General features: G+C 37.7%; 1 pseudogene; it reads right to left on the minus strand.

Annotated features, from left to right (window-relative positions):
* Nucleotides 1–977: 977 nt before the first annotated feature.
* Nucleotides 978–25,684, minus strand: part of LOC140166013 (kelch-like protein 38) — a 44,126-nt pseudogene continuing 19,419 nt past the window's right edge.

Below are 25,684 nucleotides of genomic sequence, written 5' to 3' on the forward strand. Positions count from 1 at the left end.
CAATCAGGAAACAAGGGAATTTGACAATCGGCAAAAAAGTATGTGATATAGTAGTTATGGGTATTACAAATTATATACTTCATTAATATATTCTTGTTCATTGATTGGTTAAAAGTGGATCACATGACCAAAAATAGTTCTACCATCAGTACTCCTTTCCGTAAATAGTACCTCTAAGCCGTAAATAGTATTTTCAATGTCCCGGATGAGCCGTAAATAGTACCTCCAAGCCGTAAATAGTACTTTTGACCATGCCTTCGGCGTGCAAGCATTCGATCACGACAGAACAGTTCACGCATAAGCGAAACTGCCATAGCGTGATTTCGCTGCTGTAATTGGTTAGCCCGATTTTTGCCTATTCGATTTTTTTGAAGGGCAAAATATAGGTTGTTCTTAAATTGGTCGTGCTGTTCACTCAGGATAGAAGCTGGAGAGTCAAAACATCATTTTCTTTTAACCAATCAATGAACAAAGAACATATTAATGAAGTATATAAAACAAATATATACTGCCTTTATTCGAAGTTCTGGTTAAAACTATGGTCCCTCGTTGAGATCAATTAATACTATTTTCCTTCGGGCTGCGCCTCAGGAAAATAGTACTATTGATCTCAACTCGGGACCATAGTTTTAACCAGAACCTCTCATGGCAGTATATATTTGTATACTATTCCCCATAGAATGAATTTTCACAGATGTTATGCTATATATTTTGTCCAATGAAAAAGTGAGTGATATATAGTGGCTATAGGTATTACAAACTATTCCCCATAGAATGAATTTTCACTGATTTTATGCTATATATATTTTTGTTCAATGAAAACAGGTCTATATATACTCTGTCCATATGAAGTAAAATTAAAAACAGGGAAAATATGACACAACATCCAATGGGGGAGTAACACAAAACATATAAATAAAGTTAATTATAAATAAGTTTACCTTTATTTAAATGTTTTGTGTTTCTCCTACATGGGATGTTGTGTCATATTTTACCTGTTTTTAATTTTATCCATTGCTAGTGTGACACTGTTGTATCCTTTTGGATCCATCCTTTGGTTCCCCGCTGGTCAGTTGGAACAGATTTTCCCATGAATTCATGGGATATAAACTGTGTTCCAAGTCTTTGTACATTTTGGACCTAAGTTGCACATGGTCTGCATCTGAACTCTTCAAGCACACCTCACAGAAGAGAATCAGTACTGTTTGTACAAAGGTATGCCCCAATCAGACTTAGGCAGTCCTATGTACCTCCTAATTGTTACGCATCCATGATAGGTCAAAGCTCGTGGCATTGGTCCCAACACTGTCCACTGATTGGATGATGGATCGTATTGTTCCACACTATTGGTTGCTATGGTGAGGGCGTCTTCTGTGCCGACGCGCCAGTGTCCGCCTGTGACGTTTATTTTGCGGTTCGTCACAGTTGCTGCGTATAGTTCCCTCGCGTGTGCTTCGGCATGAGGCATCTCTCCCACTGTCTCCACATCTCCGCTATTGGGATTGTAAACCTCTACACGATACTCGCTATGTCCACCAACAAGATAGATTTTACTCTTGAGCGTAGCGGCGATACGAGGTTCGTAGGTCAAACTGAGGTCGCTTAGAACCGTCCATGCATTCTTGTCAAAGTGGAAGCACTGAACAATGACGCTACCATTTTCGTGTTGACCGCCTATCACATAGAGTCTACGACTGTGGCTTGTCACAACGGGATCAAGCACACCGTAAGTCATAGCTTCGCTGGCTTTCCATTGGTCCTTTTGACGACTGTACCTTTCAACCTCGTTACTGGGTTCATTTGATAGACATGTGCTGCCACCAACTGCGTAGATTCTGTCATGAAGGACACCTAGCCCATGGCAAGCTCTTGGTATATTCAACGAGGAAACCTGTATGGGAGGATAAAGAACAAGTGCAATTAAATTGTCGTGAAATTGTTTACTATGGAATGATTTGGGCCACTTATGATTAGTGACTTGCTGTATTTAAAGTGTTTGGCCTTTTGGATTTGGCAGCACACTGTAAAGACCATCACACTGAGGTTAGGTTACATGCGGATGGTGATCAACAACACTCAATCTGCATTTATTATTTTTTTAGGGGGATTTTAAAGGAGGATGGTCCAATGAACAACCTCATCCTCACTTTATTTCTAACAAAATTGAGATTTTGGTATCAGTGGAAAGCTCATACTTTTCTCAAAAACGTGAGTCAATTACGCATTACGAAAAGCTCACTTGGCGTTGGTGCCACGACCAACTGCATGAACGCCATTCTATATCAATGCCATGTTATGAGTCCAGCCTATTTTGAGCTGATCATAGTATAGTGTCAACATCCTCATGGCACACATCAACATGTTGACTCAGATCTGCCCAATGTTGATATACTTTGGTTTACATCAAGTTTCGTAGTGACGTCAATGCTTTTTCTTGGCTGCGCTGCAAGCGTGCCGACAAACCGCCCTTGTATACATATGTATGCACTCTGTGCAGTTAACTTAACAAGTGCAATTCGATACCACGACCAATGAAATACACACCTATATAGGTTACTACTTTAGTTTAGTGCCAATGTTGATATATTACAACCCTACACTATTCCCCTTTTATAGCACACAAATTTATAAAGCAATCAATTACCAGTGTCCATTCATCAAAGAGCGAGTTGTATCTCCATACGTCACCAGTCACCTCGCCATCTTTATAGCGCCCTCCCACCACGTACACATCATTCTGCAAAGACACTACTTTGTACTCTACCATGTTGCTCGGCAACGGCTCCAGTGGAAACCACTTCCGACGTATATGGTCATAGTAACACGTATCTTGAATCCACATTTCGTGTTTGTTTCTACCCCCGACAACAAAAGTCACGTCGCAGAATGCTCTTCGCGGCTTCATGCGTGGGTCATTGTTTTGTCTTCCTTCCCGAATCATGGCCTGTACTGCCCGTGTGTCTTGTACGAGTTGTTCGCATTCAATACTCTCCATAATGAGAGGTTCCCGTGCAATTTGTTCTTCTAAATACGTAGGTGACACATACGGCAGCCGTAAACACCGTAGCGCTTCAGGCATGTGATGCCTCCTCTCTTCAACCTTGTGTTGGACCCATTTCAGAAGAGCTTCAAAGGCCTCTTCTTCACTCCTCAGATTGATGTGGTCATCACCAAGGTAGTCTATCATTTCCTTAGGATTGAGATCCAGGAATTCACAGTGGGTTATCACTTGATGAAAATTCTTCAGAGCATGCCTGTTAACAGCAGACAATCAAATAACAAACAAAGTCAATGTTAAAGATCAATTAATTTACAGCTTTACTCTAATATACAGATAGATATAGAAACACTGATGTTTTTTTCTGCAAATTTTGCCAAAATTCACATTGTTGGGTAGTTTCCAACTTATTAAAGCTTTTCTTATTTACCGCTACAATTTAAAAATATGTTCACTGCAGGCAACTGAGATTGTTCTTTAAATGGTGATTTCATGACTTGAAACATTTTGTACATGCATAAGAAAAAATAAAAAAGATGGGTGACCTGATCAACAACCTCATCCCCCCACTTGTTCCTACCAAAATGGAGATTTAGGCATTAGAATCAAGCTCACATTTTCTCACAATCCTAGTGAAATTTTAGGACTAAATTATATTCTGTTTAGATGTTATGAATGAAAAATGATAACCTCATGCGCGTATTTTTTATGGGGGCTTTGAGGCCCTTAGCCCGGGGTAAAAAAGGGCGAAAAAAGAGAAAAGAAAAGAAAAAAGGAAACAAAAAAAAAGAAAGAAAGAAAGAAAGAGGAAAGAAAGAAAGAGGAAAGAAAGAAAGAGGAAAGAAAGAAAGAAAAGAAAGAAAGAAAGAAAGAAAGAAAGAAAGAAAGAAAGAAAAAGAAAGAGAAAAAGAAAGAGAAAAAGAAGAAAGAAAGAGAAAGAAAGAAAGAAAGAAAGAAAGAGAAAGATGAAAGAAAGAAAGAAAGAAAGAAAGAAAGAAAGAAAGAAAGAAAGAAAGAAAGAAAGAAAAAGAAAGAAAGAAAGAAAGAAAGAAAGAAAGAAAGAAAGAAAGAAAGAAAGAAAGAAAGAAAGAAAGAACCAACCAACCATGATAGAGAGATAAAGGGCGGCACATACCAGGAATGCAGAGAGAGGGCGGCTTGTAGCCAACCAACCATGATAGAGAGATAGAGGGGCGGCACATACCAGGAATGCAGAGAGAGGGCGGCTTGTAGCCAACCAACCATGATAGAGAGATAGAGGGCGGCACATATCAGGAATGCAGAGAGAGGGCGGCTTGTAGCCAACCAACCATGATAGAGAGATAGAGGGGCGGCACATATCAGGAATGCAGATAGAGGGCGGCTTGTGGCCAACCAACCATGACAGAGAGATAGAGGGGCGGCACATACCAGGAATGCAGATAGAGGGCGCCTTGTAGCCAACCAACCATGATAGAGAGATAGAGGGGCGGCACATACCAGGAATGCAGAGAGAGGGCGGCTTGTAGCCAACCAACCATGATAGAGAGATAGAGGCGCGCACATATCAGGAATGCAGATAGAGGGCGGCTTGTGGCCAACCAACCATGACAGAGAGATAGAGGGCGGTACATACCAGGAATGCAGATAGAGGCGGCTTGTAGCCAACCAACCATGATAGAGAGATAGAGGGCGGCACATACCAGGAATGCAGAGAGAGGGCGGCTTGTAGCCAACCAACCATGATAGAGAGATAAAGGGGCGGCACATACCAGGAATGCAGATAGAGGGCGGCTTGTAGCCAACCAACCATGATAGAGAGATAGAGGGCGGCACATACCAGGAATGCAGACAGAGGGCGGCTTGTAGCCAACCAACCATGATAGAGAGATAGAGGGGCGGCACATACCAGAAATGCAGACAGAGGGCGGCTTGTAGCCAACCAACCATGATAGAGAGATAGAGGGGCGGCACATACCAGGAATGCAGATAGAGGGCGGCTTGTAGCCAACCAACCATGATAGAGTGATAGAGGGGCGGCACATACCAGGAATGAAGAGAGAGGGCGGATTGTAGCCAACCAACCATGATAGAGAGATAGAGGCGGTACATACCAGGAATGTAGATAGAGGGCGCCTTGTAGCCAACCAACCATGATAGAGAGATAGAGGGCGGCACATACCAGGAATGCAGAGAGAGGGCGGCTTGTAGCCAACCAACCATGATAGAGAGATAGAGGGGCCGCACATACCAGGAATGCAGACAGAGGGCGACTTGTAGCCAACCAACCATGATAGAGAGATAGAGGCGGCACATACCAGGAATGCAGACAGAGGGCGGCTTGTAGCCAACCAACTATGAGAGAGAGATAGAGGGGCAGCACATATCAGGAATGCAGATAGAGGGCGACTTGTAGCCAACCAACCATGATAGAGAGATAGAGGTGGCATATACAAGAAGGGCGCCATGGGGCGACACATACAAGGAGAGCGGTGGCTTGTGAAAAAAGCGTGTGTCAGTCACCCATATAAGGGCGGCACATGGTCAACTTGTAACCAAGATAAAAGAGGGGTGGAAATGTACAACAAGTCTAATATGCCCACAGGGTGACTTCACAAGGAGGGCGGCTTGTGACGGCGGCACATGCAAGGAAGGCGGTTTGTAACCAGGACAAAAGTAGAGGGAGGGGGGAGAGAAAAACACTTGTTGGTCATCTATAGGGCGGCACATCGTGACATGTAACCAGGGGAAAAGAGGGGGTGAAAAGGTAGATCACACTTTTGACTATATGGGCCTGCACTACAGAAGTATGGGGGATTTTTTTTGGGCGGCACATATACAAGGAAGGCGGCTTGTAACAAGGAAAAAAAGTAAACTGAGAGAAAAATGCTTATCAGCTACCTATCTGTAGGGCCAAGCACATGTTGGCTTGTAACCAAGAGAATGAGGGTGGGGGTGCAAGTGAAACGCATACAACAGGCGTTATAAATATAGGTGACGGAGGGCGGCTTGTGAGGTGACACATATACAAGGAGGGCGACTTGTAACCAGGACAAAAGAACAGGGAGGGAGGAGAGAAAAACGCTTGTCAGTCACATATAAATGGCGGCACGTCGTGATTCTTAGTGGAAAACGGTATATCACGCTGTTTAACTATGGGCCTGCACTGTGACACATAGAAGGAGGGTGGCTTGTGGGCAGCACTACATAAAAGTAAGGTGGCTTATGGGGCGGCACATACAAGGAAGATGGCTTATAACCAGGAATAAAGCAGATGAAGGAGAGAAAACCGCATATATATGGTGGCTTTCAACAGTGGTGTAACGACGGGGCAGAGGGGGGCACGCCCTGGCGCCACCCTTAGGGCGCCAATTGACCAATTCAACATCGATTCTGCGCTCCTCCTGGCGATAAAAGTCAAAATTTTTGCGCACAAGGCAGCAGATTTGAACACAAATTCATTTGAAAGATCAATTGACGGCAATCAACTTCATTATAACCAAAATTAATGAGTCATAGGTCCTATTTTTGCACATTTTGGCGCGCTCCGCGGGCATTTGTTTCAAGGATTGGGGAGGGCTCCATTGTGTATCCTTAGCCCTGGGCGCCAAAACCCCTAGCTATGCCACTGGCTTTCAACTAGCACTGAGAGAAGAGGGAGAAGGAGAGAAAATTAACGCCATGCATGACCATTCCTTAAAGCCTTAATGTACGATCTTTTTAATTTTTTAGATTTTTCTTTTTTTCTTCTAAAATGATAATATGCAATTTGGACGCGAAAAACATTGGGAATTTGCAAAGAAACAACATCATAAACTTCACCTCTATCACTCGAAACATCTCGCACTATTTGGATTAGGACAGCGAGTGCGGCCTCAGAGTTAGTCTCCTCACGCTGTTAAGTTTGAGTTACGCTCCCTCCACATGTGGAGGGAGCGTAACTAAGCTAGTTTTGTACGAGACTACGGTTTATGATCGTGGTCGACATAAAGTCATAATCTAAAAAGATTATGACTTTATGTTGGACCAACAGAAAATCGTCCCGTTTTACTACAAATAGGACGAATTTGACAGTTTGCTCATAGATTTAAGTTAGAACATGTGTAAGTATTACAAATATGCCAAAAAATCGGTTTTGAAAAAAATAAAGGTAAATTCTGAAAAAAGATCGTACATTATGACTTTAACTAAGGGAGACAACAGGGAACTTGCCGCCCTGCGTTGGGTTCAGCGCCTCTTTAATTGATTTTGAGCCCGCGGCCAAGCAGCGAAAATCTAAATTTCAACAAAACTAATCATTATGAAAGATTGTTTTACGGCCGCAAATTCAGAGGGTCAGAAAAAACCGAATAAACGCATGATCAGATACAGTGCCCCTCGATGGATTTTGAGCCCCTTCCAAGCAGTAAAAATCTAATTTTTAAAGGCTTCAGCTTAATTTCAACAAAACTAATTATTTTGCTTTGATCATTAAAACTAAGAGAGTAAAAAAAGGAACGTGCAGCCGGTGTTGGAATCAGTACCCCTCGGTAGATTTTGAGCACCTCCCATGATGCGAGCGGCAAAAATGTTTCCACACCTCTTGCGAATTTAAAAACTATTAGTATGAAAGACAGTTTTTTCAAAGCCAAAATTTTCAGAGGGTAACAAAATCATATAGCCCGTGCCATTAGCGTTGCATGGAAGTCAATTATATTTTGTCATATAAACCTAAAAAGTGCCAATTATTCCACATCTGTTTAGCTTCAATCATGGTAAATTTTCTGGCGCTTGAAAGCATTTGTACCATAAACTAATGTTGTCACTGAAAGGCTCTGGATTCACTGTACTTCAAGAAATTTTCCAACCCACCCATGTTAAAAAGAAATCTACGCCACTGTCCATTCGAGAGAAATGTTGTGACAATTTACGATTTGCATCTTCCTTTTGCCAAACATTTTGGAACATTTAGTATTAAAATGCCAGATTGGATCGCGCTTCTCGCGCATTTATCTCGGCAAACCCATTCTGTGAGTAGATCTGTGAGACACCCCATTGGAAATTCTTTTTTTTTTTTCATCTCAAACTTGAACACAATCACGAATCTCAAAAAGGAGAGTCATAATTCCATCCTTTCTATTATGTAAATCATTAATATGTGTGAGGCAGCTCCTCTGATGCCTGGAATAAGCATAAAACTCATGAGCTGGATCAAAACACCTGGACTAAATTAACCAAATGTTGTAAAACGCCTATACATCTTCCTTTGGCACAATTGTCCTCAATTGTGTTCATTTTAGCATTGAATCTGCAATTTTTTTTCAGCGCTTATGCCACACTTGTCCCGGTAATGTTCTCTTAGTAGGCCTAGTAAATCAGTGGGGGGTCGGGGGTAGGCGGCATCCTGTATCTTTTCTCCAGGGCGGCACAAACCATCTCAGCCCCCCGGGGTAAGGGCCTTCTAGATACGCCACTGAACCTCATCCCCAAATGTGGTAAACCACACATAACGTTCTATACACGGGTCACGTTTTTACTTCTAATATCAAAACGGCTAGGTGAATTAACCTCAAAATTTGGCACGGTTGTTTGATGTATATAGAATTGGCTTCATTATTAACTAAATGCAAACTATAAATGGCGCTATTTATCCTAAATCATATTTCTCTATTTGCAAGGGGTAGGTGATTAATTCTGCCATTAAAACACCTGGAATAGGTGAAACAAGCAACAAGGAAATTTTATAAACATATTTGTGACACAATCTGGTCCATGGGGGCCAAAGGAGGCATTTTTGAAAACTGAGTTACTGTAATTATTACATTATACATACTATAAGCTATCATTTACTGAAAACACCAAAGGCCTAGCATACCTGGTTCTAAAGTTACGAAGTTTTTTGATGTCTATTTTCTGATGTATTTTATTGTTTTTTTACTCCATATTTTTACCTTTATCTAAGTTTCAAATTTGCCGCCTTTGGCCCCCATGGACCAGATCGTGTCACATTTTATCAAACAATAAAAGGAATTATTTGTATTAAAAGCTTGAAAGAATAATTTTCAGTAACTAAATAGCGCCACCAATTTTGTCATTAATAGATACATTTTATATCCGAAAAAGCTTTAAAAATGCTATAAAAGTGAATAATTTTGTAAAAGACGGGAAATCAAAGTTGAGAATGACTCATAAGCATCTGTATACATTAGCATGATATCACATTTAGCTGTTTAAGCCTAAAATTTGGTTGTACTTGATGTTTTGTTTGAAAAACTAATAAATGATCCCATCAAACAACCGTGTTGGCAATTGGATTAATTTGGTACAGGCCTCAATGTGAGGTACAAAACACAATATGAAAAAATCTGACCACCCACCTTTAATTAACTCACAAAATGGTGGAAGATAAATCATGCAAGGTGGAACTTATGCTGGTATGTGATTTAAAAAAAATTATTTGGGCATTTTGTTTGTTTCGAAAAGCATTTTTATATTTATAATCAAAACCAGACCGAATGAAGCAGTTGAGCATGTCAAAAAGTGAGTTCATTTTATTGTCGAGATCACTTTAACTCTTTTGCACTTTTAAGTTTTGAGTTCATAAATAAAAAAAGTCATATCTATAGTTTATGCTTCTAGGTTATGCTAACAGCTAGCTAACCCCATTTTAGTCCATGATTAAAGTTAGATCTGCTTTGTGAATACCCAACAACTCACAGACATAGTTGAGATGGAATTTGGCAGTGATATGACTTCACTGCTCAAAATAGCTCCATGACTTACTTGCAAATATCATTCTTAGAATTCTATGTGCCGAATCAATGTGATCCATCATAACCAAAAGGTATGTTCTATTTTACCCAAGCATTTATTGGTGTCTGGTTTTTGCTTCAGGGGAGTTCATCATATGTTTGTGTGGTAAACCAGAATGAGACATACATTTTTGTATGTTTGAAGTTATCAATATTGAGATGTTAACCCCAGGGAGGGGGGATTCAATGTTGAGGTTTGCATTATAAGATAATATAAGCTTAAGGGAACAGATAGCAACGTTTGCACAGTGTTTTTGTGGGACCTGAGAGCATATCAGACATACCAAATTGCATTCTGAATATGATTAATGTCCCGATATCAAATAATTTTGATTTTTGACATTTGCGATGTCATACAAATTTTATGGCAAATTATTAAAAATTTATATTTTTGATATTCAACAGTCCTTGACGTAAACTTTATATATGTAATGATAATGTACTTAAATTGTATGTAGCTGGGAGGAATAGCAGTTCATCATTTGAAAATTTGACCATCAGTATTGAAAATATACATTTTTTTCTTCAAAATGACCTAAAAATTTAGGCTGTTTTGGGGGCCAAAGTTTTGGCTAAAAATGTTTCGAAAATATGTTTGCAACTTTTTTTTTTGTCACATAAGATACTCATTTTTTTATCAACCGCCCTCTAAAGACCTTATTTTCTATTCATCGCCCCAAAAGGCCCAAATTTGTTATCCACTGCCCCAAAGACCCCATATTTAGATTTTCCCCTTAAAGATCCCCTTTTTTTAAAACAAAATCCTCACCAAAAGACCCCTTATTTATTGAGCAGTTTTAGTGACAAAAATCTGAATTCCTGAAAATAACAATACATATTTTTATAAATAAATAAATCAAAAACGACCATACATTATAGGAATATACCGGTAGTTGAAGTGCAAAACAAACAAAAAGCTATATTTTGCAGTTTAAAGGTGTACATGTACATGATGCGTTTCAGGCATAAATGCATATAAACACACATCTGGTGAACTAATTATATATGTACCACTGTAAAGTGACCATTCATCTGGATAAATGCTATCTCTCTGCAATATATTCATGACCCAATAAATGATGGAGGCACTTAGCACCAAGTGGGCATGAGTGGACAACTTGAGTGATAAATGTTATACAATTTTGTGCAATAAAGCCATAATAAAACGTCTTTTTACAAATAAATTTGGCTTAATTTTTTTTTTGTACCCCATTTTTTGGATAATTATGTTTACCCAAGTCCAAACCTATAACTGGGATCAGCCAATTCATATTAATTAGGATAATTAATCCTTCATAGAACTCCATGTTAAACGACAAAGATAGTCAATGGGTATTCTTTCATTTTAACTCATTATTTCAGCATAAACTGGACAGAAAAACTTTCCTGGCAGTTGTTTCATCATTTTTGGTAAAGAAAACAACAAAATATTGGAAATCGTACATTATGGCTCTAAGATACGAGAACCAGATTTGATTGAATAAACTTAATTATTATTGTCAGGCTAAAAAAAAAGGGTTTGTTTGCTCTGACATGGGGTAGGAAGGATTGGGTCAGTATAGGTCGATTTCCTTTTTTTATAGCCTCACTGGGTGAAAACAAGTTGAACAAGTTTTGAGATTTGTTAAAATTGTAATATGGAGGTGTAATATAAAAAGCTTATCCTTGGCAGGAATTAAACCGAACTGTACCGTTCATTAAAGCCATAATGTACGATTTCCATAAAATTTTAATTTTGTTATTATTCTTTCCCAAAATGCTGAAATAATATTACAGCCGGGATGGCTTTCTGTCCATTTTAAGCTTAAATAACAAAGGGAAAGTGAAAGAAACGCCACTGGCTATTTTAACATGGGGATCTACAATTATGACTTTATGTCATAATTGCTTTGTTGACCTACAAACACAACACATTTCACTGATTCCATTTAGGTGTAAAATTGGGACGATCATACAGTATGGCTTTAAAGCACAAACATGGAGGAAGTGAAGTATACATCTGTGCCAATGGGCTATTCCAGTTAAATTCCACACTACCCCTGTGGAAGATTTTGGAAATATCTTCCACAAGGGAATATAATTTCAAATGGAATGTACACATTAGGAAGCTCCATTTAAAACTCATCCTCCCTCTGTGGAAGATTCAGGTTGAATTGTTCTCAGATGGTGTATGAAAGTCAAATGAAGCTGCCTAATGTGTTCATTCTATTTGAAATTCATACTCCCCCTATGGAAGATATTTCCAAAATCTTCCACAGGGGTAGTGTGGATTTTAAATGGAACAGCCCAATCTGTCTCTGAAACACACAACTGATGGGCTGAATGTCCCTTTAATATCACACAATCCAAGATGATGGCCTCATGTTCTCAGCAAGCCATATGTTTCTAACTCCCACAATGTGATTAGGAAAGACTAAATTGGCAAAACACACAAGACAAGAGTAACCAACCCTCCTCATCAGCAAAACTAGTTTACCTTGCGGCACTTTTATGGAGTTGTAAACAGCTTGGATCGCTGGAGATGGCCACAAGCCCTAGACAGTTAGATGGGCTCAGCATTCCCTTGAGGTACTCGCTGCATTTGCGTATGGCAGATTCGTGTCTCAAACGACAGGCAAGTTTCAAGGCCTCTCGGGCATTTTCTTCGCATACCTGCAAAAGAAATTTGGGAATGAAAAGAAAGATACATGAGAAAACAAATTATCTAAGCAAATAGCACAATCATGCAGCCAATACAGGGAATAAGTGAAATATATGTGTTTTTTTCCTGAAATGGCTAAGGTCATATTGTGAGCATGCATACAGAAAAAAAGTTACTCTCATTTCAGGAGAATGACTGTACCTATTGAATCCATATGCCACTAAATATTGCCAATATCACAGGTTTTTTTTTGGGGGGGGAGTGCATTACTTCCAAATAGTGGATCTCACACCTGTTAACAACCCATTGTGTTTGTGTTGCAATCATTTTGATCAAGGTTCGGAATATGTAGTTACCGTGAACCAGTTGACATGTAAATGTGTCAATCATTATATTTCTGTCAAGATTTATTGCACTGGGCACCTCAAACCAAGTTATTAGTCCACTCACCTCAAGACGTGATGTGTACGTGTAGTTGATCAACATCTTCATGACAGAGGCACTAACATCCCTGATAATGACCCGTCCTTGCTTATCAGCTCCTCTAAGCCTGTCTTCCATAACCGAGTCAATCGTTGCCAAGACAACCTGATGACATTTGACCTCCTTGTTACCAACCAACACAGACACATCTATAAATTTCCCATCATGCATCTGATCATTTAAACCTAGGAGAATTTCATTGACATGATAGGGTTGTTCGAACATGTACTCTGTCGATAAGGAAGCCGGCTCCTCCGCTTCTTCATGGAACCTATTGTCCTGTCGTTCAAGGAATTCCAAGCAAGCCTGTTCAGCTGAACTCAGATGAAATCGCCTGGTTGCATTTAACACTTGCACTGCTGTTTCACTACTAATGGTGAGTTTTGATGTATAAATATAGTCTAAAAGAGATTGCACTATTTTGGGGGACATATCAGGCATGGCAAGTTCTTCTCGTTTGATCTGCTCTCCAATGTCGCTTGACTTCGTCCAAGACACTGACGGCGAAAAAACGACTGCTGGCAGCGAGCACAACTTTATGACATGGAAACTTGTGGTCTCCGACAGTCACTACAAGATCTGTGTACTTCCGCTTCCTTCGGAATTCATCTAGTTTTTCTAGTACCTTAGCTGCGTAATTTGGATCATCGACTTCTTTGGCTTCATTTGAGGCTATCGTCCAAGTACTGCCGTCTGTTCGTATGCTCTCCGACATGCTATACTGACTACCCAACTTGCTGAGGCGATAGAAGTTACCATGGTAACTTCCGCAGGAGTAACGCTTGGTAATAGAATGTACAGATCCAGTGCGTTTTGCCGTCATATGTTCACCCGGCATGCGTCCGTTCATAGGTGTCGCAACCATGGTGACATCTCCGGGGGTACCTATCTCATATTGGATGTCTGTCAAGGGAACATGGTTCTCCTCAGGAATGCCTACATCAGGGTAGTGGAAATTTGTTGTGGTTTGGCCCTCGAAGTTGTTCTTCTTGGCCTTGCTACGTCGACAACTCTGGCAACAACCCATGATGATTTATATCTGAAACATGAATAAGAAAACAAATACAGGTTAAAATGCTGAATGTTTTACAAAAGTAGGCCTATATACCAAGGGCTCAGTGCAACAAAGGCTCATTTACATTAATAGCTCCCTTGGATTATGTTGTGTATAAATTCAATCCTCATGCATAACATTAACCCCTGGACACTACTGGTCATCTAACAGCATTTCTGATTGGTTGATAACTTGATATGCTCATTTCATTGCCAATTATGACTAGGCTTTAAAACTCTTTATGGTCAAACTTGCATTTGCAGATGATCTTATTAATACCCTCCTTGATTGGTTCAAAATTGGACACAACATTTAATTTAGCCAATCAGCAGGTAGTTCTCATGGAGTTAACCAAGGGAACTTTATGAAGGCTTTGTTGCACTGAGTCCTTGATGCATATTAACATTATCATGATTATGGGGAGGCCACGATTTTTTTACTATTTTCATGGGAAGATGTAAAATTTTCCACAGTTATGTATATTAGTGTTTTGTGTTTTTTGATTTTTTTGGTGGAGGGGGGTAATTTGGATTAGCACCATGTCCTTCCCAATGTTTAAAAATTGCCAGGAAAGAACTTTGTGGACTTCTCACTTTTCCATTGCTACATAATATGGCAGACTGCAGACTGTGTTGTGTCTCACTGATGTATGACATTGTGTAAACGTGCATGTAAGTTAAGTAAATGTCCTACATACCATTTTCGTCAAGGGGCAGTGATGTCAGTGCGCATTACATTGGGCGCAGTTCATATTGCTAGCATACGCTTAAAGCGCTAGCATACATACGCACACAATTAAAGAGGCAGTATAGATGCGCGAACATGAATAAATGTAGCATGAAAATTTCCATTTTTACAGTAATATGACAAATTTCTCTGAAGGACAACTTTAATTAATCATTAATTGATCTATCATTTCCTGTTATAAGATAAATTACTTTACGCCTTTCTTGGCAATTAAAAGAACAATCATAGTCATGCTGCTCATGCATGATGTAGGGCTTGTTGGTTGGCATATAAGTTTCAATTTCAACAATCACATTTAGCTAACACAGACTCCATTAAAACACAATTAAGATAAACACAACCGGAATGTAGCAAACTGGGATACATGCAAATTTATGTACTTCAAAGGCTAGAATTTGTCATTTCTGTCATTGAAGATGAAGAGAATCAGAAGAGGGTGAAAGTGAGGATGCGCAGGATGATGGGGATGAGGATGCACAAGATGATGGGGTTGAAGATGAACATGAGGATGAGGGTGAAGATGAAGATGAGGGTAAAGATGAAGATGATGAAGATGAGGATGAAAATGAAAATGAAGATGAAGATGAAGATGAGAAGAGGGGTGAAGAAGAGGATGAGCAGGTTGATGAGGATGAAGATGAAACTGAAGATGCAGATAAAGATGAAGATGAGGGTGAAAATGATGAGGGTGAAGATGAAGATGATGCAGATGAGCATGATGAAGATGAGGATAAAGCAGATAAAGATGAGGATGAAGATGAGAAGAGGGGTGAAGATGAGGATGAATAGGATCAGGATGAAGATGAAGATGAAGCAGATGAAGATAAGATGAGGGTGAAGATGAAAATGAAATAGATAAAGATGAGATGAAGATGATAAGATGGGTGAAGATGGGGATGAGCAGGATGATGAGGATGCGGATGAAGACAAGAATGAAGATATTGATGAAGATGAGGGTGACGAGGAAGATAGCAGATATAGATGAAGATGAGAAGTGTGAAGATGAGGATGAGCATCATGAGGATGAAGATGAGGATGAGGGTGAAGATGAAGATGACGATGAAGCAGATGAATATGAGAAGAGGGAAGAAGATGAAGATGGACAGGATGATGAGGATGAGCATTAAGATTGGGGACAAAGATGAAGATCCCGGATGAAGATGTGAATGAAGTAGATGAAGTTGAGGATGAAGATGAAGATGATGAGAAAGAGAAGAGAAAGAGGAAGGCAAAGGGAAAGGGAAAGAACAACAAAGGAAAAGGAAGGTAAAGATAACAAGGGAAATGAAGAAGGATGGGAAGAGAATGAAGATCAAAGAGAAGACAAATATCAAGGATGATTAATGGGGAAGAGAAAAAAGGCAGACAAAGAAGGCAGAAACCGACATCAGTAATATGCCAGCTTGCTAGAGCAAACCATATTAAATGCCTAATCTGAAACAGATGATTTCTTTTCCTCATAACATGAAATATTAGATGGAGTAACACATTAAGTTGTATCAGTGCTATGTACATATATCATATAACAAAATGCTTCCACATGTGACAAAATATCCAGGTCATGATATTGTAATCATGCATGGGAAAAGCATTGATCACTGTTTGAGTGCCACAAAAATAAATCACAAAATATATATTTTTTTAAATCATTATAAATGGTTAAAATTTGCACACACATAAAAAAAACCTAATTGCACAAAAATTTCCATCTGCAATTTAAAATCATTTGTATTAAAAATCTGCAAATAATGAAAACTGGAGTACTTACATGTACACAAACATTTCCATATTCATGTTAAAATAAAATACAAATCACTCATTGACAGTTGATATGTAGAATACCTCATGAAATGATAGAAAAAGTGACCTTTAATAAAGTAGATTAAATTTAACATACTGTAAAAATGGTTATTTTTACAGGGTTAACAATTTGAACAGTTTTGTGGTTTCAATTATTATTTAGTGTGAAATGGCTACATATTGAAGCCATGGGTTAAAATATTTTCGCAGGGTTTTAAATTCGCAGTTGCCTGTTTAACTTGAAAAGCTTGAAAATGATGAAGTGAAAATTCCAGATATATAATTATAGTACAAGGCTTGGAAAAAGGTTTATAATATTGATAATGATTACAACAAGCATTTTTCACGCTAAAATAGCTGGTGTGAGTTCACATTTTAAAGCCATAATGTATGATTTCAGTCAAATTTGAATTTTGTTATTCCATCACAGTACCTGAAAATATTTGACAATTTTCACTTTATGATTCTTATGTTCACATTTTAGATTGAAAAGAACTATTACTTCTGCAGCAGCAGTGTAACCAGGTTTTTAATGCGAGGGGGAAAAGCCAAATATTTGTCCACATTTGTCAATTTTTGGTCTAATTTTTAGCCATTTTAAAGACACTTTCTCTTTGCCATCCCCATTTTCACTTGTGAAATTTTCATCCATGAAATTTTATTGAACTGTCAGTAGAGAGAAGATATCTTAGTATTCTTACACTTCCCATAATGCATTTCTCTCATTTTAATTTCCTGTACTGATTTGCTATATAGTGCAACATGGGTCGATGTGACGAAATGTACCTCAATGAACAGAGCACATTAATCATGCAAAATATGTTTATTTCTCACTATCTACCCATGTTTAACCTGGTTTCTTCTCAAAATGAAAACAAAGGAATCCTGTACAAATGAATAGGAGTGTCTTTTGATGAAATGAGGTGACATATCATATTGCAAAGGATTGTGGGAAGGGTAAGACACCTTCTCTACTGTCAGTTTAATATCAATGATCATATCTTATTAAAATGGAAAGTACCTGCTTATTATCAAATAAACATCATAAAACAATCTAATTTATAATCAGATTTAATCATTACTTGAAATACTTGAGAGATAGCTCAATTAGTGTATATCATATCAGACAGCATCAGTGAAATTATGTCAATTCCTCTGGCATCCACACTTCTTTTTTAATGGGAACAGTTGATGTTTTCAACATATAGATGTAAGCATGACCTATTTTTGTTAATAATAATATTAATAACAATTTTGCATGCTTTGTGCACAGACCTTTCTAGTTTTCATTTTTTGTTTGCACTGAAGTTTTCTTAAATTTTGTCTCTCAATATTACTGTAAAATGTAGGTGAACTTTTTTTGATTAAAAATATTATTATCCTGTTTTGCCAAATGAAACATGGCTAACTGGATAAATTTTTTTAATCCCAAAAAATTAGTTCTGTATTTCTCTGGAAAGTAGTCTGTAAATAAGGTTTACAGGTCCGAAAAATAAAAGGGTTCACAAGTCTGAATGCTGGCTTTATGTAAATTATGTTTAGATACTAGTGAACTAGTGATAAACGAACCTTAGGACTAGTGAACCATAACCAGGGGGGGTGGGGGAAAGGGGGAAAAGTGAATTTCAGGGGGAACTTCCGAAGAAATCAACAAATTTTGTACAAAATTACTGCAAAAAATGGAAACATTTGTAATTTTGGGTTTTCACTGCCAGGGGTAAACTGCATCGGGGGAAAGAGTTTTGACTGTGGAACATTTTTCCCCATGCCCCCCCCCCCCCCCCCAGCACTGCCACTGAATGAATAACTGAGATGTTTGCCATATGCACATCATTCTATAGTATTATTTCATATCAATGCACAATGTACTTTTCTGAGCCTATTTGTTACTGATTGTAGCATAAATGTGACATGTATCAATTATATGCAACATTAACTTTCACACACTTCTATATGGCATAAAATTGAAAACCTTTGATAATGATTCTGAAGCATGCAACACTAGTTTAAAACTGGGACTTGGAAGTAGACAAAAGGAACAAAGCAAATGCAGTATACGTGTTTGAAATCAATGAGGCTTTAAAATTGATGTTCATGAAAATTGAAAATCTTGCTAATATTTGCGGTCACATTCACCACATAATAACCGGTCCAATTAGCTGGACCATTTCTACCGTAATGACATGGGATATAAAAGTGTGACTTTTAAAGTTGAGGTAGACATTGTGGGAAAAGAACAAATTGCAACCTATGAAACTTTGTGTGTAGTTTCCCTTGTTTGTTCTATGAGGGACTGGTCAGCAGGGTCCCGTTATTTGGTTTAAAAAGAATGCCCTTTGTCTATAATCCATAGGGGAGGAACCTTGCTATTTTTTCGCCTGAACCTGTGCTGAATCCAACAAAACCAACATTTATAATATCTCCTCTTATTAAAGCAAGGCAGTGAGGGTCACTAACGGGCCGGGGTGGATCCAGGGTTTGAAAAATGCAAAACTTGAGGTGGGGGGCGGTTGCAAGACAAAGATTGTGTCAATATGGTAATACCCAGAAATAGGTTGATTTTTACATTTGATGGGGGGGGGGGGGGCTAAGAATCCCTCTTTAACCCTCGCTATCCATCTGACCTAATCCCTACATGTACATGTTTGATATAGAGACTACAATAAGCACTCCTGAAATGACAGCCCAATCAAAAATTTTCAGAGCATGGAAGTATGCAAAATCAAGTCTCACTCCTTGGCCTCCTTAATAACTTGGCACAGCACCACAAAAAAATCACACCATTTTGATGCATGATGCCTACTCCAAATTGCCAAATAACTTCCCAAGATAAAAGTAAGAAATATTACTTTTAGCCCATCACATAGGAATCTGTGGCTTGCATATTTATCATTGTTACCCTTAGATACACGTATCATCACCTGGCTCTGTACATCACTTGATGATGGGGAGAGACAACACCAAACAACATGATGACTAACAGACATACAGAGATGTTTTAACTTTTAGTTGAACTACATATAGGGTGTCCTAAATATATAAGTAAGACCATGGAATAAGTACTCTTGTGCTTCCAGCATAAGACCATTTGAACCATAAACTTATTCTGTCACCAAAAGGTGCTGGATTGACTATACTTCAAGAATTTTTTCCAACTCCCCCCCCCCCCCCCCCCCAATGTCAAAAAGAAATCTACGCCACTGGGGACAACTTAGGCTTTGACCCGCTGCTGGTATTAAATTAGAACCAAAAAATGCAAAATGCAACTGGTCAATACTGACAGAATTGCTGTAAAAACAACCATTCTGGAGATTTTGTACCACTTTTTGGGACAAAATTTTTGGGACAAAATATACAATTCACATCCAACCACACTGCTACTTAGTGCATGCATTTTCCAGTTTCCTTAATACGGTACTCGTTGCATCTTTGCTTGCAGCTGACTGAAATGGATTAGCTCAAATATTTTGGCATTTTAGAAAGATCCTGCAATCAGCATCAAATTGGTAGGCCTCATTACATTGCAGATTGATATCGATGTTCTAATAAATTTTGCTTGGTGATAAAATGTAGGCATATACAGTAGGATCGTATTACCAGTGAATGTGATGTAGACAGCGGCAAGGGTGGGCATGCATCAACCCCCCCCCCCATGGGACATCTTTCCCACCTTGTGGAATGCTGGCTGCCATGTTATTTAAGATTTTCAGGCCTTTATCTGACCTTATCCTACCCTAACTCTAACCATTACCCTAATTCCTAACCCTAACTCTAATCCTATTAGTATTTCGTGCTCTCTTACACTAAGGATATTAAACAAAAGCCTGGCTTTACAACTGCCTGTTACAATTGTGGTCACAACCTTTAGTTTTGGTTCAATAGAGAGCTTGCGAAATGAAGTTACTTTAACTTTAACGTCTAGAGGATTATAGAGGATTATGTATTCAAAACCAAGGTGGTTTTGAATACATAATCCTCTATAATCCTCTAGACGTTAAAGTTAAAGTTAAAGTAACGTCATTTCGCAAGCTCTCTATTATCTTTTGAATACCCGATACCCTATCAATTTGTTTTAATGAAAATTGAAAATTGTTTATTAACCCGTCAGACCCTAAAAGTAGGTTCGACCCCTTGCCTTTTACCCCTCCCCCCCCCAAAAAAAAATTAATAATAAATAAATAATATAAAAAAAAAAAAAATAATAAAAAAAAAATTTTAAAGAAAAAAAAAAGAAAAAAAGTTCTATGCCTTTATCAAATGCAATTTACAGCTTTAAAAAATCCATACCTACCTACCCAATTTTTTTTATGTTATGCCAATCAAACAATTTTCTTTTCAGGCCTTACAGATGTTTAGTACTATCAACTCTCCAATAAAACTATTTTTTACATGCATTGACTATTGAGACCATAAAAGGGCATTTCGTGATCCACAGCATCATCCCCCCACTTTTCTCAAAAAAAGTTGAGAAACCTCTGGCTACATAATGTTTATGTACAAAAGATTTCTTGCAGATTAATTCGTTTAGCAAAGATGAAATTCGTTCTGGTATACCAGAACGAAATTACAACACATTGTCTATGGAACAATGTAATACACATAATCATTCATAACTCGCAAACACAAAATCAGAATCAACTGAAATTTTGGGAATAAGTTTTTTTCGTGGATATCTACTGGAAAATGTCATAAAAAGAGGATGCTAGGATCACGAAATACTACTTTAAAATCTAAAATTTACTAGTTATTTTGTGACACACATATTTTGTATAATTGTATCGTGCATTATACCTGGTAAAATTCTACTTGATAGCTAGCTTTCCATTAAAATATCTATCGTGTCCCTATCCATTTAATAGCTATCCATTCATACACGGAAGTACAGTGTAAGAAAAGCCTATACAAAATGTTGATGTGTCGATCCATCCATCGTCGGCACATCGCCATGAGTATCTTATAAATCACAGTACCTCAAAGCCGATGAGTTAAAAATAACTTGCCCTGTTGTTGCATATCCATCATTCTCAATACGTGCGAACATTATAAGCTTATCATATTCTTATTATAAGCTATATTCCAAGTTTCATATTTACTTAGTAACAGCAATCGTTTCCCAGTTGAAAAGATCTTTGTAAGGATAACAAATTGACGTATTCTATTTCTATTTTTATTGCCGAAACTTCGCAGAATTTTTAAAGGTGAATCGGGGGTCATTGAGCATTTTGGTTCGCACATCCTTCGAAATATGATTCGGCGCAAATTTTATCTTCTTCGGTATAATCACTTCTTCCTTGTTTTCATGCACATACTACTTCAGATACAGAATATTTTTAGATACAAAACCGATAACGCAATCATTAGGTCATACAAAGTTTAGACTGAAATAACATTCATCGGCTTTCCTGTATACTTTTTCCAATGAACTCATGCGATTTGTTTCCCAATGTTTTTTCCTCTTTTCTCTTCCGTATTTTAGAATGGATACTCCTGACTGTTTGACCCATTGTAATTAATTCGCGTTTCTTTGATGCTTTGTGCTTGTTTTTTTAAAATTAATTTGTGACTTTTGTCTTCATTTTTGTCTTCTTTTTTTTTATAACTCTTGAGCGAAGAAATAAATAATAAACAAAATAAATAAATAAATAAATAAATATACGAGTAGAAAGAAGAAAGAAAGAAAAAGAAACAAAGAAAAAGAAAGAAAGAAAGATAAAAAGAAAGGGAAACAATAGAAAAGAAAAGAAAAGAAAAGAAAAGAAAAGAAAAAAAAGAAAAGAAAAGAAAAGAAAGAAAAAGAAAAGAAAAGAAAAGAAAAAGAAAAAAAAAAAAGAAAGAAAGAAAGAAAGAAAGAAAGAAAGAAAGAAAGAAAGAAAGAAAGAAAGAAAGAAAGAAAGAAAAAAACTTTAATATAAACAAATTAAAATAAAGAAATTAATTTAAAAATATACCATCCAATATCTTGTCACTCTGCTGCTTTGTGAAATTACAGTGCTTCCTTTCTTAATTTCAAAAGTACATCCTTCAAGCTGCTTCTTACATTACCAAAATTATCTGCATGGCTACATTTTATTCAATAAATCCCCGAGGTGGCTGAGATAAATTACACCAACAAACGACGGGTCACCGCATCCTCCATCAGTCTGTTTTTGCTCCTCATAGCAGAGCCTCAACTAAAAGCCTGTTTTGGTTATATAAACTAGATTACAACTAAATTTGACTCACGTGGGTGGACAATGCAAGAAAGCATCATTTCTTATTTCTGGAAAATGCGTCAGCTTCTCATCTAAGATTCAGGTAAAACGGGTCAGATCGGCGCCATTATAAGCCGAGATGGGAATTACTCATTATTACTTTATATATAGGTAGAGGTGAATTATATTATAACTAAAGTATAGTCATGAATTTCTCCCTATGACGACGGGCCATAAAGAAGAATCGTACAAGAGAAAAGTAGGTAAACTGAGAAGTATTTGTAATATTAGTTTGTTTCCCGCCGAGCTCAAGAACTCTGACAGTGACGTTTTCGTTAGTAACAGTGTTACGATTGGATCAGAGAAGATGTCTAACACTTCCCACAATGCATTTTGCTATTACAATTTTTACTATACAACCATCTGCATGCATGCATGCAATATGGTCGATAGTGAAAAAAATGCCCGAAAAAATGCACCAATGAACAGAGCACATCCAGATCTTGTAAAATATGTTTATTTCTCGACTATCGACCCATGTTTAGTCAGTCTATTCTCAAAATGAAAACAAAGGGAACCTATACAGAGTAATGGGAGTGTCATCTGATGATGTATCATGTTGCAAAGGATTCTGGGAAGGGTAAGATATCTTCTCTGCGATTGGATAACATGGATAAGAATACAGTGTGAAATATCACAGACAAGACGAGTTGTCTGCCTTGACCTCAATCTGATTCATATACATACAATAGATATTAAGGCCACTTGAAAGGTTGATATACTATCTTTGGTAGATATCACCTTCAATTTCATGGTCTTCACATGTCCTTAAACTGGCTTGCGCTTTATTGTCATTGCACATATTTAACAATACCACGCTTTTGTTTAAAAACAAAACAAACAAACCCATATGTAGCGTTATCGTTACTATATATTTAATTTGTTTGACAAAGAGTAAACAAACTATTTTGTTCGAAGTTAAAAATAAAATGTGGGAAAAACAATTGAGAAACATTCAGCGATTCGACTATAAACATTATAAATAGATCAAAATTTCACCCCAATATAATATGCTTAACCAGAACATGTTGACAGAACCTCGGTTTGCACTGAATCGTCAGTAGATAGCATGGATTGTGATAAACGAAATAAATACAATCATCTTCATTTGCCTATAAATAACATAAGTGCAGTGGTTTGAAGTCGCTATCTTCTGTAACGTGCAATTAGCAAATGTTTGATGTCTTCATACAAACTTCATATAGCTATCTTTAGTTGAAGGCTTCAGTCCAAGCAATGGGTTCAAATTACTATCTTCAGTAGATAACATGGAAGCTGTTTGCAGTATATATAGTACACAGTTTGTATCTTTTTAGATAACAAAATGTTGCTATCTTCCTTAGATTACAAAGGGTTCATTAGATAGCACAGTTGATATCTTCAGTAGATAGCAAAGCATTGTTCAATACATACGAAGATCTGTTTTCAGTAGATAGCAAGGGTTGCTGTCTTCAGAAGATAGCAACGGATTGCTATCTTCAGTAGATAAAATATTTTCTGTCTGCAGTAGATAGGAAAGGGTTGTTATCTTCAGTAGCTGGCATATTACTATCTTCAGTAGATAACGTAGTTGCCGTCTTCAGTAGATAACGTAGTTGCCGTCTTCAGTAGACAGTTGAAGGTTGTTGTCTTCAGTAGCTATGATATCTTCAGTAGATAACATAGTTGCTTTCTTCAGTAGATAGCAAAGGGTCGTTGTCTTTCTGTGAAAGACTTTTTCAGTATGTCTAACCAGCAAACACACAAATGTTTTTAAAATGTTTAACAAACATGTTTTGGTTTGGTTAAGGAGTTGCTGTCTTCAGCAGATAGCAAACAGTTGCTGCCATCAGTAGATAGCAAAGGGTTACTATCTTCAGTAGATAGGAAATGATTGCTGTCTTCAGTAGATAAGAAAGATTAGCTGTCTTCAGTAGATAGGAAAGGGTTGTTATCTTCAGTAGCTGGCATATTACTATCTTCAGGAGATAACATAGTTGCTGTCTTCAGTAGATAGCAGAGGGTTGTTGTCTTTCTGATTTTTTTTCAGTATATATGGCTAACCAGTAAACACACAAATGTTTTAAAAATGTTTAACAAACATGTTTTGCTTTGGTTAAAGGGTTGCTGTCTTCAGCAGATAGCAAACAGTTGCTGCCATCAGTAGATAGCAAAGGGTTGCTATTTTCAGTAGATAGAAAAGGGTACTATCTTCAGTAGATAGGAAATGATTGCTGTCTTCAGTAGATAACAAAGATTTTCTGTCTTCAGTAGATAAGAAAGGGTTGTTATCTTCAGCAGCTGGCATATTACTATCTTCAGTAGATAAACGTAGATGTCTTTAGAAAATAGCAGAGAGTTGATGCCTTCAGTAGCTAGAAAAGTGTGCTATCTTTAGTAGATAACGTTGTTGCTTTCTTCAGTAGATAGCAAAGGGTCATTGTCTTTCAGTGAAATACATTTTTTCACACACAAATGTTTTGAAGATGTTTAATAAACAGCTTTTGGTTTGGTTAAAGGTTTGCTGTCTTCAGTAGATAGCAAATGGTTGATCTTCAGTGATAGAAAAGGGATGCTAATTATTGCTATATTCGGTAGATAGCAAGCGATTGCTGTCTTTTGTAGATAGCAAGTGATTGCTGTCTTCAGTAAATAGCAAAGGGTTGCTGTCTTCAGTAGATAGCAAACAGCTGCTGTCTTCAGTAGATAGCAAAATATTGCTGTCTACAGTTGATAGCAAATGGTTGTCCTCAGTAGATAGTAAAGGGTAGCTGTCTTCAGTATATAACAAAGCATTTCCTTCACTACATAGCAGTCATCTTCAGTAGATAGCAAACGATTGCTGTCTTCAGTAGATAGCGAATGGTTGTTGTCTTCAGAAGATAGTAAAGGATACCGGTAGTTGTCTTCAGTATATAGCAAAGCATTATTATCTTCACTACATAGCAGTCACCTTCAGTA

The sequence above is a fragment of the Amphiura filiformis genome, chromosome 12 (genome assembly GCF_039555335.1).
Source record: "Amphiura filiformis chromosome 12, Afil_fr2py, whole genome shotgun sequence".
Lineage (NCBI taxonomy): Eukaryota > Metazoa > Echinodermata > Ophiuroidea > Amphilepidida > Amphiuridae > Amphiura > Amphiura filiformis.